This window comes from Rhinolophus sinicus, chromosome 2 (assembly GCF_057876585.1).
Source record: "Rhinolophus sinicus isolate RSI-liver-muscle chromosome 2, RSI-T2T, whole genome shotgun sequence".
NCBI lineage: Eukaryota > Metazoa > Chordata > Mammalia > Chiroptera > Rhinolophidae > Rhinolophus > Rhinolophus sinicus.
In genome coordinates, this window is record NC_142502.1 from 170,119,177 (window position 1) to 170,143,700 (window position 24,524).

At 40.1% G+C, this 24,524-nt stretch overlaps 1 protein-coding gene across 1 annotated transcript in view; it reads left to right on the plus strand.

Moving 5' to 3' along the window:
- The first annotated feature begins 18,968 nt into the window (after positions 1 to 18,968).
- Positions 18,969 to 24,524, plus strand: part of CAPN13 (calpain 13) — a 76,310-nt gene continuing 70,754 nt past the window's right edge. The window contains exon 1 of the mRNA XM_019735397.3: positions 18,969 to 19,841. The gene's annotated coding sequence lies outside the window, so the exon portion shown is untranslated. The remainder of the gene's footprint in view (positions 19,842 to 24,524) is intronic.

Genomic DNA, 24,524 nt, shown 5'->3' on the forward strand with positions numbered 1-24,524 from the left:
CTATAAACACCAATAAAGAATTGAGAAAAAAAATACACACACACACACACGTGTGTGTGTGTGTGTGTGTGTGTGTGTGTGTGTGTGTGTGTTTCTAGCTGTGTCTGTATCCTGAACTAGAATAGAGTCACAGGAGTGGAATTGCTAGGTCAAAGGACATATGTGCTTGGAATAGTAATAATTGTTGCTTGCTAGCTTCCAAAATAGCTGTAACTATATCAGTAGCCCAACCTGCAATGTATGAGAATACTCTTTATTCCTGACATCCCTGCCAGCAATAGATATGATAGTTCTTTTCAATTTTTGCCAGTCTGATGGGTGCAAAAAAATGATATCTTACTGTTATTTTAATTTAGACTTCTGTGATTATCAGTGAATTGAGGATATTTAATGCCATTTGCATATGACTTTCTATGAATTGTATTTTGTTATAATTTGTTCTATTTATTGTGATTTAGTCTTTTAGTCAATTTATAATTTCTCTTTGCTTAGTAGAAGAATTAACCCTTTATCTACTCTCTGAATTACAAACATTTTTATGGATCTATTGCATGTCTATTATTTTTGTTGTATCTTTTTTGCCAATATGCATAAACTAAATTTTTTATTGAGAAATAATTTGTGTACATAAAATATACCTTTTTAAGTGTACAATTCATTGATTTTTAGTATATTCACAGGTTTTACAACCATCACCACTATCTAATTCCAGGACATATTCATCTGCCTGAAGAAATCCTGTACCCATCGTCAGTCACTCCTCATCTACCTCTTCCCCCAGTCCCTGACAACCACAAGTCTGCTTTCTGTCTCTATGGATTTTCCTATTCTTGATATTTTATGTAAATGGAATCATACAATATGTGGCCTTTCGTGTCTGCTCCATGCACTTAGTATAATGCTTTCAAGGTCCACCCATGTTATAGCATGTATCAAAACTTCATTCCTTTTTATGGCTCAATACTCCATTGTATTGATACTATATTTTGTTTATTCATTCATCAGTTGATGGACATTTGAGTTGTTTCCACCTGTGGGCTATTGTGAACAGGGCTGCTGTGAACATTCATGGACAAGTTTTTGTACAAACATGTTTTCAATTCTCTTGGGTCTATACTTAGGAGTGTAATTGCTAGGTCATCTGGTAACTCTATGTTTAACTTTTGAGAAATTGCCAATCTAGTTGTTTCCCAAAGAAGCTATATCATTTTACATTCCCACCAGTATTGTATGAGTGTTCCAAGTTTCCTCTTCTATTTTTTGGAAGAGTTTGTGAAAGGATTAGTGCTAATTCTTCTCTAAAACTTTGGTACAGTTCACCAGTGAAGTCCCTCGTTCCTGGACTTTTCTTCGTGGGAAGTTTTTTGATTACTAAATCAATATGTATACTGGTTACAAGTCTTCTCAGAGTTTCAATTTCTTCTTGAGTCACTGTGTATCTTTCTAGATACGTGTCCATTTTATCTTGGTCATTTAGTTTGCTGACCTGTGATTGTTCCTTATAATACTATTCATTATAAAGTCAATATTAATGTCCTCTTTTTCATTCTTAATTTTATTAATTTGAGTCTTCTTTCTTTTTTAAATCAATCTTTTTAAATATCAGTCAGTTCTGTTGATTTTTTTCAAAGAACCAACTTTGGTTTTATTGATATTTTTATTATTGTTTAAATTCTATATTTATTTCCATTTTAACCTTAATTATTTTCTTCCTTCTACTTGCTTTGGGTTTAGTTTACTTTTATTTTTCTAATTTCTTAATTAAAGTAGAAGGTTAGATTTTGTTTTGAAATCTTTTAAAAACCTTCTTTTTTAGTATAGCCACTTACAGTTATAAATTTTCCTCCAAGCACTGCTTTTGCTGCATCCCATAAGTTTTAGAAAATTGTGTCTTCATTTTCATTCTTCTCAAACTATATTCTAGTTTTCATTACGCTTTCTTCTTTGATTCATTGGTTATTAAGGAGTGTGTTGTTTCAACTCCACATATCTGTGAATATCTCAAATTTTCTGTTATTGATTTCAATTTTATTCCATTGTGAATGGGGAACATATCTTGTATGTTTTAAACTTTTTGAATGTATTGAGGCTTGTCTTAGGAACTAACATATTGTCTATCCTGGAAAATATCCCATGTGCACTTCAGAATATCTATTCCGGTTTTGTTGGGTGGAATGTGCTATAGATGTCTGCTAGGATTAGTTCATTTATAGTGTTGTCCTATATATAGAAGTCTTCTATTTTCTTATTGATCTTCTTTCTAGTTGTTTTATCCATTATTAAAAGTGGGATATTGAGGACTCCATCTGTTATTGTTAAATTGTGTATTTTTCCCTTTGATATGTCATGTAATTTGCTTCGTGTATTTGGAGGCTTTGTTGTGAAGGGCATATGTGTTTATACTGCTTATTCTTCTTTGTCCTAGTAAGATAGCCTTCTTGGTCTTCAGTAACAGTTTTGTCTTAAAGACTATCTCCTTATAGTCATTCCAGCTTTTTTTGGTTACTGTTTGCATAATATATCTTTTCCGCCTGCATATTTTCAACCCATTTATATCTTTGCTTCTAAAGTGTATCTGTTACAGACAGCATATAGTAGGATTATTTTTTATGCATTCTGTTAATCTCTGCCTTTAGGTTTAATAATTTACATATACTGTTTAATCCATTTGAATTTAATGGAATTACTAATGAGGTATTACTTATATCTGCTAGTATGTTATTTGTTTGTACATATCTTATGGGTTTTTTTGTTTTACTGTGTTCTTCATTACTGCATCCTTTTGTGTTAAATAGATGTTTTCTAATATCCCTTAATTCCCTTGTCACTTCATTTACTGTATATTTTTTAGTTATTTTCAAATTAGTTGCTCTGGTGGCTGCCAGGATGCTGGTTTGCACTGTGATTGTGAGCTGTTAGTTTTCATGGCTACTGCCAAACTGGGAAGAACAAGTTAAAATGCTATATGCTTTCATTTTTTACTAAATTCAGCCAGTTTTCTTATATAAATGCCCATTGATTCTCTGCAAGCCTTTGGTTAACTTTCAGAGTTCTCTAAAAGTTGATTCTGAGCATTTTTGCTAGTATTACTATTGCCTCTATGGAAGAGAGAATTTTTGGAGGTCCTTACCTTCAGATTTTCACCAATGTCTCTGTTGTATCATTTTTTTCATGGAAAAGTTTATTTTCATTGGTATTTTCATATAAAGGCTTACCTTAATTTGTGTTTAGTCAAATATGTCTGTGCTTTATTTTATTAATTCTGAGTGTCCACTATTCATTAGTAGAATCTCCTCAACCTTAGATCGTACTCTCCTGGGTTAATATATAAAGATAGAGATAAATACCATATATATTAATGACATATATATTATATATATAAATATATATGTGTATATAATACATACAAACAATATATGCATTTGTGTGTATACATATTTGTGTGTATACACGCACACATCCATATTAAATTTGTTGATGTTATATATCGATATAATTATACACGATATAATGGATTGTTTTGATGGATTCTTTCATATTGAACCACCGTTAGTATAAAATCTGCTTAATCATAATGTATTGTTCTTTAGATCATTACAAGATTCTACTTGCTAATATTTCATTTAGAATTTTGTACCTATATATGTGTAAGTAATATTAGAATATAGTTTTCTTCTTTGTTGTCTTTGTCAGGTTTTTTCTATCATCTGGAGTAGTTAAATGGGAATTGCCTATTCTTAAATTATATAAAATCCCAGCCTATAGGCTTGGTGACTTTTTCAATGGTAACTCACTAATCAGTTTGTCTATTTTTTCTCTAATAATTGATCAAGTCAAGATTTCCATTTCCTCTAAAATCAATTTTAATAGGATATGTTTTATCTGGAATTAATACATTCACTCTAACTTTTAAATTTTGCTAGTATGCAATTCAAGCATGTAACAGTGACACACCTCCTTTTTAATTTTTAATCTTGTCTGTTTTTATGCTTTCCTCTTTCCCCCCTTAATTAAGCTTGCAAGAGGTATATTGTTTTATTGGTTTTCTCAAAGAATCAGGTTTTAGATTTATTTATATTGCCTATTTTTTAAGTTTCCATTTCACTGATTTCAAAGCGGAAATTAAAAAAGAAATTACTTACTACCTACATACCAGTGAAAAATAGAACACTTCATATAAAAATCATAAGACACTCTAAAAGCAGTGCTTAATTATTAAAGAAGGACACTGAAAAATAAAGGAGCCAAGTGCTCATCTTAAACTACAAGAACAGTGAAGTAAGCCAAACAATCAGAGAAAAGAATCAATAAAAAGAAAAATTAAAATCAAAGAGAGCTTTCAAAACCCCAAGTCTTCTAAAGCCATTCATGCCTTTTAGGCCCAGCAGTTGACCCTCCCCAACAAGTTTCATGCTCCAACGATACGAAACTGCTTCCCAAAATACATTGCATTCTCTTTCCTGCCTTCATTTTATTGCATGCACCGTTCCCATTCTCTGGAATGAATTTCCCATCTTCTTCCACGTGGCCAACTCCTTTTAATCTCTCAAAACAAAGCTTTATGGCAGCTCTGTAGGAAGTTCCCTCGACTTCTCCAACAAATAGAACTCTTTTTTCCCTCCTACCTTCACCTGCACCTTTACATACCTCCACTGTTGCCTTTATTGCCGTGTTTGCATCTGTCTCTCTTACAAGACTATGAGCACCTTAAAGGCAGGAATTGTAACTTGCTGGTCTCTATAATGCTCCCAGCTTAGTATCTAGAGTGTATTAGGAGCTCATAAAATATTTATTGAATGAGTAAATGAATGTCATGACTCTAATATCCAATTATTCCAAGTTTTTCTTTGCTGGAGTACTCTTTCAGAGTGTTTTCTATGCTTGCTTTGTTTACATCCTGGACTTTTGGTTCCTCATAATCTTTTACATAATGCCTTCTGCTCCGATCCCTTTAGTAACATAGCTTAATCCAAAGTTTCCAACTCCAATAGCCTTCTCATTGCCAAATTATTAAATGGCACCCTTTTCCCCTTGGTTTTGGTTGGCCTTCAGGCAGCATTTCCCTGGTAAAGCCCCTTCCTCTTTTTATTGCTTTCCTTGGTTCTAGGAATCATTCTCCCTGAGTGTTTATCTAAATTCCTTCACATATCCCCATCTCAATGAGTTTCATCAGTGTGGCTTAGTCTTCTCCATTCTTTTTCTGAGTGGCTTCATGCATCCTCCTGGCTTCAATAATACATTTAGATAGAAGATTCTCCAATCACTAGCTTCAGCCTACACTTACCTCCTGAGATCCAAGTGGACACTTCTAACTGTCAAGTTACTAGCTATCCCATAGGCATCTCAAATTCAACTGTGTGATTTTCCTTTAAACTCCTCTTTCTTCTGTATTACTTACCTTCGAGAATGGCATAAATGTTTCCCAAGTCACTCAGTTTGTAAACGGTGTCATTTTTGTCTCTTTCTCGTTCACTGCTCATGTCACCAGATCTTGTTTGTGCCTCTGAAATGCCTTTCAAATCTCTCTCCATGTCTGCATTCCCACAGATATGGACCTACATCCATTCTCATCATCTTTTTCTTAGATGATAGTAATAAAATTCTATTTGCTTTCACAGCATCCAGTCTCTTTCCCACTAATGTATTCTTTCCTTGGTTTTAGTTCTAAAACATAAATCTGGTACTATTTCCCCACTGAAAGAAACCTTTGTTAGTTTTCCACTACCTAAAGGACAAAATATGAACTTTGAAGCACTGCACTTATGACCCTCCACCATCTCTTAAGCTTGTATCTTTTCAAACTCATGTGCAGTTTTTCCTCACCATTCACCCCCACGTTTCAGGCACATGGGCTGTCCATTTCCTAAGGCCACCTTATTCATTGACATGGTTCACTGTTCAGTACGTGTCCCCACCCACTTGTCTATAAACTCCATGAAATCAGAGACTCTGTCTTATTTACTGTTGTATCCCCAGTACCCCCAAACCATTTCTGGCATATTGCAAGTGAATGCATGCACTTCCATGCTTCTTCACTTTTCTTATTCCCTTTACCTGGGGTGCCCTTCCCCAGTTTTTTCAGTGGTGAATGTCTATTCATCCATCTTTAAGACCTAATTCAAATATCAGTTTCTCCATTGAGTCTCACCTACACACATCTTTTCCTAACTCAGAATGAGTGACTTTCCTTCTCTGTGCCCCTAAAGCATGTTCTCCAAAGTGCCAGTTTAGCATTTATCTCCTTGTACTATAGTTATTTAAATATGTGTCTCCTATTTCACTAGATTTGAACTGTTCGTGGGGACGGGGATGAGTCTCACTCATATGCAGTTTCAAGCACTGAACTTCACACTGAATAGACCAATATTTGAGCTGGAAGAACATGGATTCAGACTTCCTTTTGATGTCGTTGAGTCTTGTCTCCAATTTGGATAGGGGTCCTCCTCTGCAGAGTACCTCTTTTGCCTCTCTTTCTAATTCACCTGCTGTTCTCTTTTATTGAAACATAGAACCAGCATGTTAGAACTGGAAGGGGAAACTGAGGCCCAAGTTGAAGTGACTTGTCCAAAGCCACACAGAAAAGGTAAGAGCCAAGGTCAGGACCAGATCTGTGAGCTTTTAGGCCAGTATCTTTCCCACTTGGCAATTCTCTCTGCTCCCTCTTTGCATCACCTTCAAGCAGTTGCTTCCTTAATGGGACACAGTGGAAGGCAAAATGTGAGTGAGAGGAAATCCATGGGCCAATAGGTAATACCATGAAGTATGTTTGTGCCCGTGTGTGTGTGTGTGTGTGTGTCCTTTCTTTTCTGCCTACAGCCCTCTGTGTGACTGCTTTTGGCTCCTGGAAATGAGGAGAGAAGTCCCTGATCTTAACAGGAGGTGTGAGGAGAGAAGTCATCACTCCTGACTCCTTCCAAATCACTCACCTTTTAGAAGTTTCCCAAAGCCCTCCCAACACGGGCTATGGCATACACCATATCAGGATCAGAGGTGAGCCCTGAAAAGGGAACCAAAAAAATTTGAAGTGTCACTATCACCAGGAACCTAGATCCCTAAATATCATAGAAAATGATAAGCCTGTTTCTAATCTCCCTCTATTGCCTTGGTAGACAGCAACCGAGAGACAGCCTCTGACCTCTGTCCTGCTCTGGCCCCCTGTGGTCCAAAGAGAAAGCAAAGAATAGCTCAAAGTGATGTCAAGTTCCCACATCCTCCAATATCAAATTTTTAAAAAATGCAGTACTCTCAATAGACATGGTTTTATTGTAATTGCTTGGAATTTGAATAGTATGCCATAACCATCCCCATAAATTGGACTTCTTTAGATTTATTAAGCTATTTATTGAATGGTGGGTAATAAACATTCAGGATTAACAGCTCTGCAACAGCTCTGAGCCAGTTACATATAGAGTTGCTAAACTCCCATAAAATAATTATGAATCAGTTACCATGCTGACAAACCATAATTGTCAAAAGTTCAATGGAAACTTAAGGCTTTATTTAAAAGTTTGTTCTTATTTGCAGCTTTGAATCTTATCTTCCTGTCTCCCGGCATTCCCTTTCCTTCCTTTCTTTTCCTACTTTCTGCCCATTCCTTCTGTCTTATTCTCCCCTTCTACCATTCTCCCTCCTTTCTTTCATTTGTAATACGTGGAAGTAGCATGGTACGCAGAAAAGATCAGAGATGTAGGGTTAGAGACATTTGAGCTCAGGACAGGGATCTGCCGTCTGCCAGCTCTGGGGCGCTGGGCAAGTCACTTCTCTTAGTCTTAATCTCCTTAGCAATAAAAATGGAGGTGTATGTAGAGCATCTAGGATATAAGAGGCTTTTGATAACTTTTGGCTTCTTTCCCCTCTCCTGCTACCCCTGCTCAGTTCAGCCTGAGCATGACTCCAGACTGGTTCTCCTGCAGGGCCACTCTCGCCACATCTTTTCCCCATGGCTTCTCTTACTTAACAGCTGCACTGGGCTGTTAAGACCCCCACAATTTGGCCCACTGCCTTCCAAGTTTATCACTTTATCTGGGACTCTAGTATGATCTGGATTTTAACTCAAAAGAGATTAAAAAAAGTATTTCTTTAAATTGTGGGAAAATATCCATAACATAAAATTTACCATTGTAGTCATTTTTAAGTGTACAGTTCAATGACATTAAGTACATTCAGATGGTGGTGCAACCAAAATCACCATCCATCTCCAGAACTCTTTTCATTTTGCAGAATTAAAACTCCATACCCATTAAACTTTGACTACCCATCCCCCTCTCCCCACATCCCTGGTAACATCCATTCTACTTTCTATCTCTATGAATTTGACTACTCCAGTTACCACATATAAGTGGAATCATACAGTATTTGTCCTTTTGACTGGCTTATTTCACTTAGCATAATGACCTCAAATTTCATTCATGTTGTAACAGGTGTTAGAATTACCTTCCTTTTTAAGGCTAAGTAATATTCCATTTTGTGTATATATCACATTTTGTTTATCCATTCATCCATTGACAGACACTTGGGTTGCTTCCACTTTTTGACTATTGTGAATAATACTTCTGTGAACATGGGTCTGCAGTATGTTTGAGCTCCATCTTTCAGCTCTTTTGAGTATATACCCAGAAGTGGAATTCCTAGAGCACATAGTATTTAAATTATGAGGAACTACCATACTATTTTCCAAGCAGAAAAAAAAATATTTCAAGAATATCTTTTCAATATTTTTTGGGTAGTATATGTATGTGTGGATAATTTGGAAAATACAGAAAAGTCTGAACTAGAAAATAGGTTCATCATAATACCACCATTCAGAGATAATCAATGTTTATATTTTGAAATACTTCTTTCTAATCTTTCTTTTTGTGACTTTATATTTATGGTCTTGACCTGATAATATTTGTTTGTGTTTTTCAAGCAGAATAATTTATATAGCCCTGTCTCTATAATTTTGATTTTTTTTACTCCATATTATATTATGACCATTTCCCAATTACCCAGTATTTTTAAATGTTGTGTGTGTGTGCGTTTGAATAGCTATACGTTATTCCAGTGGGTAATGTACAATTATTAATAGGACACAGCTAAATTAAATCAAGGGAAGTGCCTATTAAAATGTATTATTGTATAAAGTTATAATTTGTTCATAGAGGAGGTGACAAAATTCAACAGATACCTAAAACCTTAAAAATTAGGGGCTTTTCTAAACCTCAAAGCTTCTGCCTAGCTCCTATATCCCCTACTTCTTTGATTTGAAAACAAATAAAATAATTGTTTTCATCTTGAAGAAACATGTAATGAAAATTTTTTAAAAATAAGGAGGAAAATTACCTACCAGCCCAATGCCTAAGTAAAACTTATAGTTTTTGTTTTGTACCTCCTAAGTTGTTGATTATTTATTTTTTTCATAACTGTTATAAAACTATATGCACATTTGCCATGCTGCAGTCTTAATAAAATTAATTGTAATGGCAGCAGACTATTACCCAGAGGGCATGTCACATATTTACCTACCAATCTTCTATGGTTGAATATTTTTACTTCTCCTAATTTGTCACAATAAAACACCACAGCACATATAAAAGTTGAATATGAACTATGTACACAATTTTTTGTTTATTGTTGGGATGATTCTCTCAGTTTAGAGTGCTAGAAGTTAAAATATGGGCCAATTTGTATAAACATTTTTAAGACTCTCAATGTGTTTTCTAAATTGCTTTTTAAGACTCAGCTTACACATACATTATTTGGGGTGTCTGATGACTTTATGTACATATAAATATGGATTCCATGTGCTTATTTTTTCATAGCCTGGAACTACAAGCCTTTAAGGACCTCTGGAAATTAAGTAATTCACAGTTACTTAGTCAGAAGATCTGAGCTCAACTTTTAGCTACATATTTTGACAGATTATAAGCCCTGGGCCAGTAGCGTGGTAGTAGATGGCTTCTGGAATGGGAAGGAAGGAACCCTGATTGTACGGTTTGCCAGTTTCCATGGTACAAATGCTCCCCTCATGGCTAATTTGAAGTTACCCTTTTGATACCACTGAACATGGACTAGAGAATAGACGTATATGATTGGCTCACAGGAGTGATAGAACAGTCTCCAGCACACCACTGTCCTGGGCTGATTCGTAGCTCTCCTGGGCTTAGTTGTCTCGTTTAAAGTGAAAGTCAGATGTTTAGGAAATGAGAAAGAATAAACATAATAAATAAGTTAAAACATTTGTGAAAAGGAAGCATAATAAGGGAGGACTTATTCTCCTAAGTATTAAAACATAAAATAATGTTTATAAAACATCATCATCATAAATATCAATAATATGTAATATCATTATAAAATATCATAAACCTTATTTTCTGAAATATGTTAGTATTACTAAGAAAAGGGATTCTGCAAGTGCCCTCTACTTTTACTTCTTAGTATTGAATTATATTTAAGTAATTGCATGATTATATTTTAAATGACCATATGAACAATTGTTATGAATTCCATGAGAAGGAAGAGATATCTGTTTGTTTCACTGCAGTAGACAAGTGCCTGCAACACAGTAGACATTCAATATAAATTATAAATAAATGAATGAGAGCTTGATTAACAAAACAGAATAAATATCCAGAGAAGGAGTGGAAAGACAGAGAAAGACACCAGCCAATATAAGAATTTAGTATATGTAAAAAACTGGCGTTTCTGATCAATGGGTAGGAGATGGGTTAGTACTGTACCCCACAGAGTTTGGGGGTGAGTTTTCTAGCCTAAAACTTGTAACAAAATGAACTACAGATGGCTTAATGATTTAAACATAAAACCTGAAGAATGTCATGAAACTATACGAAATTGACAGTGGTAGTTTCTTATAGAAAGAAGACTGGGAGTGCAGGGGTGTCAGTGGAGGTTTTAATTTTATATTTCTCATTGGAAATTTTACAGAGAAAATGAGTAAATATTTTTCTAAGCTTGTATTAAATCTGACATACTTGTATAAAGCAAAATCTAATTTAATTTCATAAAATTTAAAATATTCATATGTTTAAAAACTTTAAATAACATTAAAAGACTTTTTACGCCTCTCATATTAACAAAGGAATTAAAGAGTATATTACTCTTTGATATGTGTTGCATAGAATGAGAGTCATTCATAAAATATTGATGGGACTATAAACATCAAAAAAAGAAACAAACTTCCAGTTATAAGATAGAAAAGTTTTGGAGATGTACTATACAAGATGATGCCTATAGTTAATATTGCTGTAAGATAAATTTGAAATTTGCTAAGAGAGTAGATCTACCAGGTCTCATCACCAGGAAAGCAATATTTTTTTTTCTATCTATGTGAGATAATAGATGTTAACCAAACTTATTGTGGTAATCGTTTTATAATATATGTAAATCAATTCATTATGATGTACACCTTAAAGCTTTATAGTGCTATATGTCAATTATAGCTCAAACCTGAAAAACATTTTCTATGGACAATGTACACATTGTGTCAAAAGTTTTAAATCTGTATAACATTTGATCCAGCCGTTCCACAGCTATGAAATTATCTTAAGAAAATTATCAGGCAAATGAATAAATATTTTTGCATATAGGTGATCATAACAGTTTTATTCAAATAGTGAAAAACCAGAAACAAACCAAATAATCCTCAGTCAGAGATGGGCCAAAGGAGTTATTCATGTAATGGAACACTGGGAGCCATTAAAAATGTGTTTATGTTCCCGGACAGGGAGAAATATATATCTTATAAAGTGAGAAGATAAACTATTTACAGTTTCTGAGTATGACCTTCTATTTTGTTCTACACTATTTGAAAATATGGAAGTCTATGTAGAAACTGTTAACTGCGGTTATGTCAAGGTGGTGCAATTACAGCCGGTATTTGAACTTCTCATTATGGCTTTCTGTATTATCTGGGAAAAGTACATGTTTTCCTTTTCTAATTGGAGAAAAATGAAAAACTCTTTCAGTTTTTACATTATACAAAGAAAATGAAATGAAGAAGAAATTATCTGACCCATGTACTTCACCAGAATGTTGCAGATATCAAATCAAATAAGACAAAAGGCAGTCCTCCTAAAATAACTCTTCCCCTGCACTTTTATAAACCAGGCTAAGACAGAAAAGGGCTAATCATCAGTGGTGGTGATTTTAAACAAAGCCCTTCATTCCACTGATTTGGGACCCTTATGAGTCAGAGTTTGTTGGATTCCAACAAACTAACTTACTACCCATCAACCATGGCCTTCATTCTGTCCTGGAAAGTTGTTTCTTATTTTTCCCTGCTGAACCCAGGTCTCTTTTTTCTTAAAATCCCTGCCTGCATGTTTTGACTCCTGCTAGGAGCTTTCCCTGACTGATCCCATTTGACACAATTCACCTAAACACTTTCTAATCTTCTAAGCCAGATAGAATTTAAGTATACCAACAAAGAAAAACAGAGGGACACAAATTTCAGGATAGATTTATAAATAATGCACTCAGCACACTCCTAATTATCAACATTTGCGAATTAGTGTTCTCCAAAACCAAGTTCTCTCTGCCAGACTCTCCATTTAAGGCATATGCATGTGGATGACCCAACACTTGGAGTCATCACAAAAAAGATAATCTAACATTTAGAAGGGAATTGCCTGCATGTTGACCAGGGCTGTATCTCGTTATCTGCGTATTCCTCTTCCAAGGACTCAGATAGATTAGAAAACGTATTTGTAAGACAAGTTTCAGAAATGGAAAATTGTCCAGTAGAAAATCTGAGTACTATATATCTCTATCATAGCAAGCAAGTTTTGAAAGCATTCGAATTCAGTCTAGAAAACTTTACTTAAGCTTATAAAATGAAATAGAACAAAATTAGATAAGATAAAATCAAACACAGTAAAATAAAAAATTAATGATGAAAATTAAAGTTTCTCTCAAATGGATTTCTATCAATAGATCACAGCTCTTTGAGACCTCATGCTTAGACTCATGCCCTCCCTTAAAAAAAAAAAATCCTTGATATGGAACCTTCTAGAAACTTTATTCTCACAGTAAAATTTTGAAACCAAAAGAAATCTCTTTCATCCCATAGTCCATAGGCAATTTTATCTCAGGATCAACCAGAAAAAAACACGTATTCAAATTATGTAAGTCCCTAAAGAGTCATGATCAAACTATTTGCAGGTCTTGCTGCTATCAGTCTGGTTATCTCAAGGTGGAATATTTTTATCTGAATGGTGGCCCACACTCAAAAAGAAAAGCACCTTTACTACTCACATAAGTATTTCCCAGGAATTGGGTCTACGTGCTCATGATCTTACCCTGTTTGCTATTCTTGTAATGGAGCATTGATAGTGATTTTCTTTAGAAAGGGAGTTTCATTATTTATATTTCTTTGTCTTGATTTGTATCTTTAAAAAAAAAATCGTTGTGTTTGTTATCTGGAGAAGGAGGAAAGCGAGGACATGGTAAAGAGGGAAGGTCCTGGTTGCAATTTCTGATGACATCCCAGAAGGTAAAATGCCCTGGGAGGGGAAGCTATGCCTAGGTTCTTGAACTGCTGTGAGGTCAGAATTAGAATGAACTTCTGGACACTGCAGTCCAGCGTTTCTAAGCTATGCTCCTAATTCCCTTCATGTTCTTCTACATTGTTTTAATGGCCTCACATCTGGGGTCTTGGGTGTCGGGGTACAGGCATGGGGGGGAAAGAGAGAGTGGATCCTGGATGACCAGATCAGTTTGCCAATGAGGATTAGAATCGAGCTTGAGAATCCTGTTTTTCAAATTCTCTTTAGTTAGTTTTTTCTTAATGCAGCTATGGTCAACATCGCTTGTGAATGGTCCCAAATATTTTTTGTTTTGTTTTGTTTTGTGCAATTGAATTGATAGTTTTAGATAATAAAAGGTTAACATGAGAAGTGAACAAGAAATGAATAAAGCTTGATTGTTCCACCCCAGCGTTCACAACTGAACACACGGTGCTTCTCTTCACCCTCGGTCCACTGTCTACTAACTGTCCTCTCAAGATGTCAGTATGGCTCTAAGAAGGAGGAAAATAGATCTTAAGAGACTTGTACACACCTCCCCAGTAGGATCCTCTTGTCAAGGAAGCACCGCTACATATCTGATCACTTCCCTTGTCTAACTTTTGTGATCATAACTGGCATATCTGAGCTTGCCAGAAGTCTGATCTCTGTGAGGCATCTCAGTGTGTTCCTCACGCTGTAGTACTTGGCAGTTTTAACCTCCTCACTTAATTACTCTATACAAATGAAATTATTTTGATTATCTTTCATAGATAGTGTGCCAGTGGGCAGTTAGCCCTGTAAAGAGCCCCATGTGATCCTCTGCTGGTCCAGGTCCCCAGGTTGCTCTTTTCTTCCTCTCTAAGACCCCCGCCAGCTCTCCTCCTTTGCACTGGTCATTCATTTCTCTGCTCTGTTTCGTTCCTTTTGTCATCCCAAGATGGCTTAGAGGAAGACAGTCTCCTCAGGACATCCTTTTCTTCCTGCATCGCACCCCCCACTGCTACCTAGGAGCATAAGCATCCTTTTAAATTGGTTTTCTTGTCCCTTACATTGGGATGCAGATGGAGACGTCCAGGAATCCACAGAAAGAAGCTATACTGGCTGAACCAGGCTCTCCAAGATCGTTTTCTGAGAAGGTCCCTGGAGGTCTCTCCGTTGGGACTGAGAGCCTCTTTTCAGACAACTGACTCAGAAGTAAGCAGTCCCGCTGTAGCTCCATGTGAATTTTTGTTGGCACTGCCACTACATATGGTGTCTTCGCAGGCCCTACAAGAACCTGCTGCCAATCCTCTGTCCTGGGCACACTGCCTCTTCCTCCCCAAGGTCTGCTCACTCCCAAGGTTGGTCACTGACTCTTCTGGACAAGTGAAAATTTTCCCCCAGCAGTTTACCAAAAGCCTTTCCTCTGTTTTCAAGCCATTCAGTGCCAACTTTGAACACATCTTATCTGCATGAGTCCCTACCCATTTATAACCTGTCAGGAAGAAGGAAGTCTTTTCCACAAGGCCTCTGGGTTAAGATAAAAAATGAAAATAGAGAGTACAGCTTATTCCAACCGTCCCTAACCCACTCACATGCACCGGCTGACCTAAGCCTTCTTGCTTCAATTCCTGAGAACTTGTTTATTGGGGGTGGGGAACAATCAAGGAAGGAAGTAACAATGCCGACCCCATATCTTATCCCCTCATCCATTTGTAGTCCCAGGACACGATATAGTCTTGGTCCACGTGTCCTCCTCAAGCTGCAATGACAGTGACTACCCTCGGACAATGCTGTTATGGGCCTGGGTGTCCATCAAACGCTTTCACCCTCAGGGAAGCAGGAACATTGACAAGGGCAGAGCACGCACCAGCCACCCCGCCCTGACACAGACACACGTGTCTTGGAGTATTGGCTTCCTGCTCCTCAGCACGTGAAGGACTTGGGTTTCTCCAGTCCCCCTCCACCATGGCCACCACGTCAGAACACAGGGAAGGGGTTCATATCCTTTCAGCCGACCATGACTAATATCCACATGAGAGCAGAGTCCATTTCTCCTTCACAAAATTCTTCTGTCCTTCTCAGTTCAGCAACATGTGGCAACACCAGAAATGAACATACCATGCCAGTCTCCATTCGGTTTTTTCAGACAATACTTGCAGTATATGACTTATGTGTTGAAACAAAACTTTAAGAAACAAGTGAAAATGACTTCCTACTTCTTACTAGATGTTCTCTGGGTCAGTGTTTCAGGCTCTATTTCCAGGACCTGAGTTATCACCTTTATCCTTCCCCTAAGTATCCATGGTTTCCACTTTTGAAGTCCCAGCCTCTCTCCTAAGTTGGTTCTCCTAAACTTCCATCAACCAAGCGTAGGTGTCGTTTTACTATGTAACAGTCACCATTTATTGAATATTATGAAGTACCAGACCTAGTATTAAGCAACTTACCTGCCTTTGCTTTTTTCATTCTTATGATGCTTAATGAGTTAAAGTCTATTATCTTCACAATTTTTGGAGTTGAGAGGACAGGCATAGAGTTAGCTAGCTTGTCCAAAATTCCACAGTAAGTGGTAAGGCCCACAGACTTTGATTTGACAATGTGTTTATAATGCTTCTCTTGAAGGTAATGTTAGATTTGTCACCCCAGTTCTGAGTCTAAGAATGTGACCTGGGCAGTTCAGAATCCATTCTGAGCACAGTCCAGAGCACAGCAAACTAAAGCTGGGTGACCCTCCATTCACTTCATGCCTTTTGGCACTAAGAAAAATCACATTTTGTTGACTTTGCCCCCCCACCCACCCACTGGGGAATGTAAAAATACATGAAATCTGTTAGATGATCTGTTTCACTATGTCTCAAATAGACCGTATAGCTTTTTTCCTTGCCAAAATAGTTCCCTTTGTCATATTTTGCAGGGACACTGGATTTAATCCCCAAAACCACCTGTGCACTTGGGATTTGTACTTTCTCATCATCTCTCTCTTGCCTGGACCACCTCTACCAATGTCTTCTCTTGCTGGACTCCCCTTATTCATCACTCCTTAGCAGGGCCTCCCATGAGTCCTCAGTCAAGTTGAGATTTCCCTTTTTTAGGTTCTCAGAGACCTGCAAATCCCCTCCAGCACTGATCACAAGTGAAATTATCTCACTCTTTTTGTGGTCATTTGTTTCATGTATGTCTCTCGCTAGACTCTAAGCAACTAAGACTTGCTTTGCCCACTGGGTCTATTATTGTGTCTCTTGGGCCTGGCATAGGTGGCCACTGTGAAATCACTGATAAAGGAATGATGGAGGGGAGAGAGCAGGAAGCTCTTACAGAGGCAAAATAGAGAAGTGGAGGGAAAAAGATGAGAAGAAAAAGGGAATGAAGGAGGGATGAGGAAAAGGTGGGTCTCCCAGCATCTGGTGTTCTGAGGCACAGCTAGAGGTTGGCAAGGGGGAAGCACTTGTAAGTGTATTAAATGAATTAGTAGAGTCTCCTGAGAAAGAAGTCATTTCGATGGAAGGTAGATTCACTGTGGGCAAGACGGTCTCAAGGATTCTAGCCTAGGTCCATAGGGGAGGGTGGGGACCCTGATCCCAGTCCATCTCAGATTTTCTTCTGGCTCAAAGGAAGTTGCTGTTGGGGAGGAAGAAACTTTCCTTTACTCTCAAGGTTCTTCTGGCTGGTCTAATAATAAAATAGACATGAGATACATTAGCAATAGAAAATAACCAAATTTAATACATGCATATGCATGGGAACCCCACATACATGAAAGTCAGAGATGCCACATGCACAAGAGGTTCAGAGATAGAAAAGGGGATTGAGCTATATAAGATGTTCTGAGCTAGGGATGAGATAAGGTGTCTCGGGGGCTTCAAAGGGTCATTGCAAATGTTTAGTAAATAGATATTTGCCCTGCCCTATAGATAGGTCAAAAGATGTTATCTTTGATAATTTCTTATTATGGGCAAGGCCCCTAATTCAAGTTCTTCTAGGCAGTTAAAGGGAGAGCCAGAAGTTTCTCTTGAGCCTCCTGCTAAAGTTGCCTTTAGCTCAAAACAATCCACATACCACAGAGGCACGTGTTGGGGTGACTCATTCTGAATCCCCACATTGCAAAAAAGAGCAATTTCTCTGTCATTTCTGTAGGACACTGACATCATGAAGTGTCAGCCACTGGGTTCAGGTGGCAAACTTGGGGACAGCCATGATGCTGGCAGAGGAAGGGTGGGTGGCCATAGCATTCTGGTGATGACAGCGTTTTCTACATCCAGTGAATACCTGAGCTCCATCCTTGGTGGCCCAGGCTTGGGGGGCCACAGCAGGACCTGCATGTTTGGCAGTAAAGGTGGAAGCCTCAGTTGGCCTTGTGACACAGCAGCCATTGTACGCAGTGAAGGCAGTCAAGCCTCCATGGAAGAAGAGGTGGGTCCCACACATCTCAGAGCAGATACGAACTGCCCAGCATGGAAGGGTCCGAGGGGCATGCCACACTGAAGGAAGGCCAGCTAGAAAATTATGGCTAGAGTTTATAGCCACGTGCTGGAATTCTCTAGAAAACACCAACCATTGAGAGTTGGCTTCTAAAGAGCACATATGAATGAAGAGGGAAAACACCACAAGGAAAACGCCAGTGAAGCTCTAGAAGCAAACAGCCCCCCGCCCCTTTTTTTGTGAACAGGTCTTCCTTGCAGAGTCTGTCACCTAAGTCTTTCTGACAGCACAACTGTCACCCAAAGCCACTTGTCTCCAGGCATCAAGAACACTCCTTTGGGAAATATTTTCCTTTTCAACTCAACATTCCCAAAGACTGCTCCTGTTCTAAGGGGAAAAAAACTTTTATGAAATGGGAGAAGACGAAATCATCATCACTAAGCAGGAAAGCTCCCAATTAGTGTTTTTTAGGCACTGTCTCAAGATATACATACGTGGGTAGGGCTTTCAAAGCATTTTCACACCTTTTTTTTTTCCTGAAAGTATGGCTTTGAAATGTTTTTGATTACATCCCTATTAGTCAAATCATTTTGAGTGCGTGCCACAAACGTATGTGTATCTATTCATTAACTATATTTATACATTAGGGTGTTTATTGTTTACTGTATTTATAGTAAAAATTCTAACAAAATTTGTCCTCTGATACGCAGGCACTTCAGTAAATATGAAGGAGACAAGGCTAGTACCATAATCCTCTCTCTTTTTTTTAAACATTTTATTTATTTAAGTATGTTTTTCCAGGACCCATCAGCTCCAAGTCAAGTAGTTGTCTCAGTTGAGTTGTGGAGGGCGCAGCCCACAGCAGCCCATGTGGGGATCGAACCGGCAACCCTGTTGTCAAGAGCATCACGATCTAACCATATGAACTAATCGACCACCCCCATTATCTTCATTTTACTGAATAGTAAATTAATATTCGGAGGGGGAGGAACGTGCCCAAGTCACAGAGCCAAAAATTGTAGGGCTGGGATTAAAACCCACTTCCAGTCTTTGAATGATCCTTCTTCACCCGCTGTCCTGCCTCCCGTGGGTGTGGTTTGAGCTACACTTTCCAAGGGCTTGGATGCCTCCTTCCATTTTCCAAATCCCATCGCTTTCCACCCATCACACTTTGGGGGTGGATCCAGTCACATCAGTGCCTAGTGACTTCCAAATTCTCTCCTATAACATGGGTGAGCCTCACTCTCAGGGTCCTGGGTCAGGAAGCATCTGCTTTCCACGCCTCATCAGTTTCTCCTGATCCATTAAGCTGGGATGTTGTGGAGACTTTCCCTAGTCTCACCATGCTCAGGGGTTAATGTATCCTGTAATTATTTATAGAAAGAAGATGCTCTCTCTAACAGAAAGACCAGGTGATGGGATTTACTCCAGCAGCTGCCCTTGATGTGAGACACATGGCAAAGGCACTTCCCTGTATGAGAATGAGGCTTGCAGGAAGGTTGCTTCCCAAAGTCGGTTCGTAGAAATACCAATTTCCCGAAGGAGATTAAGGAAACCGAATATCTAGAAACAATGAAAAACTCACAACACAAGCAGCCAAGAAATCAGCACCTAGGGGTTCCAGGAAGTAAGGTAGAGATTGCCTTCGGGCGAAGTATCCAGAAGATTCTGCAGTTTAATTTGGCATCTTCTCTGCAGAAGGCGCTGTGTCCCAATATTTGCTGTAGTCATTGTTTAACTAAGGTGGGGCAATAGTACCTGGTGTGCTTATAAAAGAAAGAGCCTACGGGGAAGAAGCAACAGTTGCCAGTGCTGCCAACACTACCTGCCTGTGGCTTCTCCAAAGAGCCCGCCATTCTCCACACCACAGGCTGCTGCTGCTGCTGCTGCTGCTGCTGAGTCTGAATAGTCCATCAGACTCACCTGTCTAGGAAACAGGTAAGGTGTGAGTGGCAACCTCCCAGGGCTTTGGACCAATAGAGTGCTCTGAACTTTAGTGACCATAAAAATTTCCCCAGAGAGTGTCTTAATTATGTAGATTCTGAGTCTCCACCTCCCGGAGACATGTATTCAGTAGCTCTGAAAACCGGGTGTTTCTGATGCCGTGGTCCAAGGATAAGCTTTTTTTTTTTCTTTCTCCCGCTCCCCGCCCACTCCGGTTCAAGCCGTTGTTTCTCAGTCTAGTTGTGTAGGACACAGCTCCCTGGCCCATGCTGGTATTCTGAGCCTTGTGCTCCCCCAAGCTGAGGCAGTCGGTCGCCTGTCGCTGCCCACCGCAGCTCTCTCCAGCTGACAGCTGCTCAGGCTAGATGCCGGCCACTCACTTGCTGCCGGCCGCTCATGGTGGCACATGGTAGCCCACGGCAGCCATGGCAGCACTTGGCAGCTCAGCTCCAGGGAGAGTCACTATTCACAATCTTAGCTCACTGGCCCACATGGGAAATGAACTGGCCACCGCAGCATTAGGAGCATGGCGCTCAAACCACCTGAGCCACGGGGCAGGCCCAGGATAAGCTTTAAGGAAAGCTAGGGCAAAGGATGCGCTGACTCCCTACGAGAAGATAATCTCAAGTTTGCACATTTCACACAGTGAGAGCATCTCTTACTCACTGAGTCTCCTTTGCTTTCTGCTCATTCAAAGTCACAAATGTGAGGGCTACGTCAACAATAAGGGATACCCTGCTGGCAGGAATTGTGTTGTCTGCTCCCCCATGTGTAGTTTCTGACCCATAATCCATGTTTAGTAAATATTTGCTGAGGGGAGGCATGGGGCCCAGGCCTTGCCTTTTGTTTTCTAATGATCTTGCTTGATAATTATACAAACAAAGTTGAAAAATCTGGATTAATCACAAAGACTGATCAATACCACTTCAGAGGGGTTCCCAGACCCCTCCAGCTGCTTCACGGTAAGTGCATGTGCCTCTGTGGCAGCTGAAGTTGTGTGATCTTGGAGATGTGATTCTGTTCCCAGGGAGAAAGCTCCAGCTGTTCTGCTTGAACCCAAGCTAACCAGATTAGGACAAGTGCAGGTATTGTTCCTTTGTAGTTACAGTTGGGTTATGACAGGCCGACTGCCCTGTCTGATCTGGAATACAAACAGAACTTTGCTGACCCCCAGGTGGCATTGACTGGATCTTTAGTCAGCATCTCCTCCTGAATTGTCCCACCTGGACCTAAGCTTTGTTTTTGTGGGTGATAGCTACAGGAGGACTCAATTATTAGAACATTGGTTGAGGAAAATAGAGCAAGCCACCAATTGTGTAATAGGAAAGAGTTATATGTAACATGAGCTCATAATCCCCAAACTGTAGATGGAAAAAAGTGAGTTACCTGGTGAATGACTGACTGCTAAGCTCATACCAGATGCAAATGACAGAGCTAGGGTGATATTGTTCCTGGTACCCTGTCTTGTCCCCTGGTTACTTGGTTGTGTTTAGTGAGTGACTCACTGAAAGAATACCTTAGAATAAAAGGTGCTATCAAGAAATTACAAATTGATGACCCCGTTACTCGCACTGAGGGCTTGCTCTATGTTTAGCACTGTGCTTGCTTCTACCGTATGTGCTATATGATACTACCATTTGGGCATGTTACTTAATCTCTCTATAGCTCAGTGTCATCATCACTAAAATGTGGTAACGACAGCAACTGCTTCATCTTCATACAATTGTTGAAATGAATAAATAAGATAATATACGCAAAGTGCTAGGCTGTAGGGATGGAGTCCCAGAGCGCAGTTTCCAGGCTCTTGGCCTCACGTGGAAAGGTGCTGGCTCAGTTATTAGATGGCCATCAGCTGTAACTAGTTGGCCATCAGCTGTAACCAGTTAGCCACTAGCCACTAATAAAACTGCAATGGCCACGTTGACAAGTTGGTTGGTTGGCAGAGAAGCGAATGTCATATTGAGGATAGTGCGGCTCCTGCTTTCTGTGTCTCCAACCCAGCCGCCAGTGAGAATATAGTGTTATGAACCCCCATCCATGGCTTCGTGGGTGTTCCTTTTTGGCCTCACCATACTCTGTGTCCACGCGGGACGGACCAGAGACCCTGCATGGCACAGCGAGCAGGGTATGGTGCCGGCCAGAATTTTCAAAGGGGTATTGGAGTAGTGTATACGTATCAAAGCTCAGTTTCAGGAGGCCCGTGAGGAGCGGTGCCGGGAACAGGAAGTGCCATCTGCCTAGGAGACTCAAGCCTCCAGATGAGATGGCACATCACCCTCTTGGCCATAGAAGGCATTGCCTTCCTTTTGGTAATCTGCTGCTGCTGTAGGCTCTGAGGGTTGTGAACATCTTACACCGAGGCCACCACCCCCTCGGACATAGGCAGTGCCTGGCACATGGTAAATGCTCAAAAAAAATTAGTTATTATAATCGCTATTATTTGAGCTTGGGTTCTCTATAAGCAAAGCTTAAGTGCTCATCCCTCACTGGGAGGTGCACTACCAGGGCAACAAATGAGAAATGAGAGGAGGATGGGAAGCAATCCAAGAGATGTGTCCCTTCACAAAACGACATAGCTGGCCCCTTGGCCAAATCAGGGCGTCTGTGCACTAGCTTTGCACAAACACTGGGCCTGGGGGTAATCTACCTGAGAGAGGTTGGAGAGGAAATTCACATGCTAGTTTCATTCTGTCTCCTATTTTCCATTGCTCAAAGTTGCCCCATGAGGAGTTAACTCTCCTGAACTTCTGATTTGTGCCATCTGGCCCTTTTGGTGGTCACTGGGAAATCCAGATCCCAATCCTTGAGCTTTGGCACCTCATCTGAGTCCAAAAGTGGTCAGAAGAGCCACTTCTTTGCCAGGGGCTGAAAAGGGGACTAAGAGTCCCAGAGCTAGGTGACATGAAGAGAACCTGAGACGGCATATAAGATTTGTCCCACACAGATCAAATTATTAACATTACTAGACCTGTACAAGGCACTATTGTTCGCTGAGCTTAGGGAGTCACCTCTTTCTCCCATGAGACAACATGAAGAGGTCCTTAGGTACACTAGTCCATCCCAGCTCTCCTCAATGTTTGGGAAAGGTCAGACTCAGTGCCTGCTTCACTCTCTCAAACTTTTATGAGGCAGAACATGCCATTGATAGGTGGGACTCTACCTCTTGGACAAGTGCTTCCTAAAGCATGGTGCGTGAAACACTAGTGCTGGAAGCTCCTCCATGTAAAGGTTCTAGGATCAAACACTTGGGTGACTATTGTCTCCTACTCTTCCCCCCTTGGAGAGTCATGATTCAGATTTGCATATGAAGGCTTTGAGAAGACCAAAACAGAGAAACTGGTCAAACTAAGTGGGCCAGAACTTACTTTCCTTAGGGAATGCCTATTGGAAACACTACATTGGAACCTGGCAGCCCTGGGTTCAGTCTGTCTTTACTCTGGACCCCTGAGTTCTCAGGGGACTCGTCTCTACCATGGACTACTGTTTGCTTTGCACAAACCTTTCAAATACAAAATTCTGCAATATCATGTGAGGCCCTGAGTGCTCACCATTGTGCAAAGCTGCTTCTCCCCGTAAGCAGCCAGTAAAGCTCAGGCAAATCTTACTTCCTTGACTTAGTACTGAAGATTGTTGAATAAGGTGACCCCTAAGGGGCCTCCCAGCCCCATGTAATCTGTGACACTCATGTTGAAAGGCAGCTGAATGTCATCTTTTCCAGCCCCTGAGTTGCCTCAGAAACGATCTAGTTAGCTAATGAGCACGTGCAGATTTTTCAGAGATGGTGTAGGGGTGTGGAAGCCAAGGCTTGCCCACTGCCACCCACCTCTGGCAGAGTTGTACTTAAGATGAGAGCAGTATCTTGTTGTAAGGTAGTGGCCCTGGATGAGAGGCTGCCTCTGACTTCTTGAGCTGGAAGGCAGCCAAGGCCCTGGGGTTAGTATTCTTGCTGTGCCACAATCAGCCATAAGGGACCTTTAAAACAGAGTGGCCAGGACCTCTGCTTGATTTCTCTCTGAAAGGATGGTCCCTTGGGCAATACTAGGCCCTCTGATCACCGGCTGGGTTAGCCCTGCCGTACCCACCTCCCCTGACTGTGAATCAAGCCTGACCAGGACCTCTCAAGCCGCTGAGAGAACCGAGCAGCCCCCATCACAGCCTGTGGACAGAGACCCTGAGGGGCATGTCTCCATCAGAACTGACCACACGACTGCCCTCAGGAGATGCAGCCAGTGACCTACATGTGGATCCAACTAGCTCTCATGGGCCTGAGGTAGGAGAGGTCATAGGAATGCTTTTCTGGATCGCCTAGTCAAACATTCTGTCTTCTCCCCACTCGAATCCTTGTCCGGAAATGAATGCCATCCAGCTAAGCTATATCATGCAGCTCCTTACTGTCATCTCCAACTTCCTTTCAGGAGCTAAAGTTAAGAAACTTACAGATGGCATTTCCTGGTGCAGAAACTCAGGACAGAGGCATTCAGGATGGGCTGGCTCCTGGGCCACCTCAGGCATGTTCCTTCAACTCGGAGGCTGTCCTGATCCCATGTCGCCATCTCCTGACACTGTTCATGAACCCTGTCTTCTCCCTCAACCAGGTCACTTTCCCCAGCCAGGCACAAGCCTCCCCCGTGGCCCCTGCCTGCCTCACCTGTTCTAGCAGGTAGTCCAGGCAGGAGG